A 4321-nucleotide genomic window follows, 5' to 3' on the forward strand; every position below is an offset into this window, starting at 1 on the left:
GATCCGCCCCCAATTACAATTTGTGTGTCGGTATAAAAAGATTACTGAGTAGAAAACAGCACGTACGACGGGGCGCAAAAGTTATATTCGCCTGTTAAGCTGGGGGCGGGGGGGGTGATTTTTTGAGAGGAGCTAGCTATAGATAAACAGCCGAACTTATCTCTCCTCTCAGCCGCGACCTGAAATATGATGAATCAATTTAGCCTTTGACTTCTGTTCTGATTTTACCACCATTGTTCTGATTTTACTGGGAAACAGGTAAGATTGCGCCAATCTGTTACTAGAAAAAGAAGATATTAAGAGCATCTTTTATTCGGACTTTTTGTGTGTAGTTGTCTGTTTAACCATTGAAAACTATTGATAACTAAGTCAAATAAAAGCGAGATAAATTTATCATATATCAAATATTGAGAAAATGTGGGTTGATATTCGGTAATTGACTCCTGTTTTTTCAATTATTAACCATATTTTGGCCCTTTGTTTTTTAGGGGAAGGAGGGGGGGGGGGGGTTACATGTCCTGGGTGTGGTGTCAATAACGAAAAAGAACTAAGATGGCTATGGGGTGGCACCAAACGGTTGCCCCCCCTCCACCATATCCGTTTTGGAATTCTTATGGTAATACGGAGGGTTGGCCATATAATGGCCAGAAATAGTGGGGGGGGGGGGTCACGATACGGTTGCGAGGGTACTGGCAGTATTGTCTTTATAGGAGATTGCCAGGCGTTGAGGTGTTGACTGTTCTGACATTGGCATCGTTCATATTTTGGTTATCGTTGTCAACTCGCGATGGACATGAGACTCATGAACTCAATGCACGACACGTAGGCTCTGTGATCAACAACTCGAATGAAACTCAGGAGCAGCTCTTGAACCATCTAAAGGGTAATTTGAGCTCAGTAGTTGAAAACAAACGCAAGCCCCAACCCATTGAGATGAGGTTATCGGATATCTGGAGGCGAGCCAAAATGTCACATTATTCCCTCTTTCGTCAATGGAGAATCAATCGCACGGCTTTCAGGACCTTCAAGAATGGAGGAAAAGTTTCCCTGATTAACTCTTTGCAGCTAGGTAGCCGAAATTCTGATATAAAAATCTCACAGAAAAAGATCAATTTCAATTGAAAAGACGATATCAATTCTTTGGCAGATGTTCGTGCTGATGCAACTGGTTGGCTTATCAATTGAATCTGCTTTCTGCGACACGAAACCATTTTTTAATTTAGAATTTAGTTTTCTTTAATCAAGAAACGTATCTTTCTAGCAGAATACAGCTAAGGTTTTATAGAAACCACGCAAAAGTTAGAGCAAGGATAACCCAGTTTTTTGGCAAGGTTATTTAATCTCAAATATTAAATTGTTTTGAAGTGCCATTGTGTAAGAAAACAGCACGTGTGGCTTGGCGTAGAAGATAAGCCCAATAGGTTGGGGGCAAAACAGAATCTGGTTTTACTTTCTAGTTGCCATGTAACGAGAAATCTTGGATTTTCAGGAGAATTTCCAATGAAAAGAGCTTTTATTTAGTGTAAGAGTGTCTGACGCGTTGGGATACGTTCATTAGAGCAAGACCTTCTGTTGAGCTCGCGCCTTACGTAGCTTCTCCCAGGCTCCTTTGCTTCTTCTGTAAGGGGGCAACCTCAAGTTTGCCGTTGCTAGTGAACTCTGTGGGAAAACGAGGAGGTGCTGTTAGATGATTGTATTGGGTTCTGTTCTTTTCTTTGGAAAAGGTTACTGGAGAGAGGGCCAAGAACAATCCGTAGTTGATGCTCCAAAAGTCTACTACCAATTTTGATTTTAATTTTTGCAGAGTACTCACTTTTATCCTACTTTTTCCTTATCCCTTAATTTCAACCAATAAAAATAAATGACGTTAAACAGACATGAGAAACAAATGAAAAACGCTCTCATTAAATTTCAAAAAGCTCACTTAGAACGAATAGCACTATAAAATTCGCAAATATTTGCGCAATTGACATACAAAAGGCTCAATCTACTGCAACACTTTCAACACCTATAAAAAACACTAATGTAAAAATCAATTACCTCAAACGGAATTTTTTTAAACAATGGAGAAAGGTACTGCATACGGTATGAACATCATCAGAAGTACTGAGGCAAATGTCCCCAGCTTTAAAAAAAACATTTTTTTCTATTAATTTTGCAAAAAGTGCTCTTGATCTCGCCAAAGCATCTCAACTGCACCCGACGGTAAATCAACTTAAATAGTTGCTGATTTTTGATGTTGAAATTTTCACAAGACTTTCACAAAACGTTTCCTATCGAATATCTGTTTACACAAATTGTTTGGTTTATCAACATGTTATTTGCAGGTTTTTAGAAAAAACTACTTACGGTGAACTATTTAGGGCAAAAGATTTCAGCGAATTCGTTGTATCAGTGAAAAAAACATAACTTTCTTTGTTCTGCAGCACATGAAAATCAAAGACTGAGAAGAGTCTATTCTCGTTTAGGTAGAGTATGTCACTTTTAATCATTCTTGTGATTTTGTACCATACATTGTAATTTTCTGACTGTGGCGTAATGTATTGATATCGCCGTTAAAATAGATGTTCTCCTTTAACGTTAATCAGTTGCAGTTTGGTAAGTCCTTCTCAAACGCAGAAATAATTATATCTAGCCCTATAAACTTTACGGCTGAGAAAAGAACCCAAATAGGGTGCAACTTAACTGTTGCAACAGGAGAGTCAACAACCACTAACCGTTAAAAGAACTCATTGGTAAGTCGTGATTTTGTACTATACTTTGTAATTTTCTGACTGTTCTGTAAATCTCTTGATATCGCCGTTTCATTGGATGTTCTCCTTTAACGTTGATCAGATAGAGTTTGTTAATTCCACCTCAAACGCAGAAAAAAAAATTATATCTAGCCCTATAAACTTAACTGCTGTGAAAAGAACCCAAATATGGTCCAACTTAACTGTTGCAATCCGAGAGTCAACAACCACTAACCATTAAAAGAACTCCTTGAAAAAAACCAAAAATTTCGTGTTTCTAGCCTCTTTGTACAAAATTATAATGAGCAATAGAAAACATAATCCTATCAAATTGTTTCACTGTTATCAGCACAAACTGGTTTTAACTTCTAGAAAAAAATCTCCAGTCTCAACCCGCGAAAGAACTATATGCATTGCAAGCAGAGAATCAGCAATCACTGGAAGACATAAAACTTTTTCAGATAGATAACTAAAGGCATAAAAACTCCGGATTTTAGAGAGCAGAGCCTCACAGTCGAAAAGACAGTAACTTAACGAAGAACAACAAGCAGTTCCCTCATTTCAGACTTATTGCTGGTTCAGTTTTCACGTCATACGTGTCAGAGTTTTTACGCTTTACACTAACAAAAGGGACTATACCTCGTGTACGCCACACTTTAACTCGCCGACACGCTTCCCTAATACTTGATACAACCTTTTGTTCTCCATCCGGTTGTCTGATCGAATTCTTTCAAGAGATTCAAAGTAAAAATAACACAGCCAAACCACTTGAACAATTCCTAAAATTTTTATTTGACATTTTAAACTGAGAGCAGCATCCATTCACGTAGTAGAATAGTGCATTCACGTATGATGATCCAACAACACGCAATTTTTCTTTGGAAAAGTCAGAACAAGATCAACAATTCAGGATTAGCCATTTCATCGCGAATCGCAAACAAAAGTTCATAATTTGCATTTTCACATAGACTGTTTTAAAGCGGTTTGGAAGGACAGCAATGGTACTCTCGTTTACCACAAGACATGATAAAAAACTGACATGAATTGCCGAGAATTCCAAAAAAATCGAATAACCAGCATCACAAACAAAGCTCAATCACTTTAAGAAAGTGTTGCTCAAGTGTTGGGAGAACAAACTAAAATACTAGCTCTCAAAATAGAAGAAATAACCGTATGAGCGTTTGTTAACAACACGCCAGTCATGAGAACTACACATATGAACAACAATCTCGTTGAAAAAATAGATTCACAATTGGATAGAAAAAAACTAAAAACATCTCAAATGGTAATAATGGAAGTCCCGTCAGTTACAAATAAAGTCTGAATTGACAAGGAAGAAAACACGATTCAAATTCACAATGCTGAGAATCATCAATTCGCATAGTCAACCTAACAACACGCACAACCTCTATGGAAATGTCTCCAAAAGAAGAACAAAACCTGGACTCCATAGTACAGACACAAACAACCAAGGGATAAAAACTCAAATGAATCGGCAACTTTTGAAACCAATTCGAGTTTTTTGGATGATAGAACAAGGTTTTAATAAAAAAATAGAAACAAAATATAAATACTACTTTACCGCCATT

At 37.4% G+C, this 4321-nt stretch overlaps 1 long non-coding RNA gene across 1 annotated transcript; it reads left to right on the top strand.

Annotated features, from left to right (window-relative positions):
* The first annotated feature begins 314 nt into the window (after positions 1 to 314).
* LOC142346089 (uncharacterized) lies at positions 315 to 1248 on the top strand. Its single transcript, XR_012759384.1, has 2 exons — positions 315 to 432; positions 711 to 1248. It is a non-coding gene; the product is annotated as an uncharacterized LOC142346089 (long non-coding RNA).
* The last annotated feature ends 3073 nt before the right edge of the window (positions 1249 to 4321 follow it).

This window comes from Convolutriloba macropyga, chromosome 9 (genome assembly GCF_964194025.1).
Source record: "Convolutriloba macropyga chromosome 9, txConMacr16.3, whole genome shotgun sequence".
In the NCBI taxonomy this organism is placed as follows: Eukaryota; Metazoa; Xenacoelomorpha; order Acoela; family Convolutidae; genus Convolutriloba; species Convolutriloba macropyga.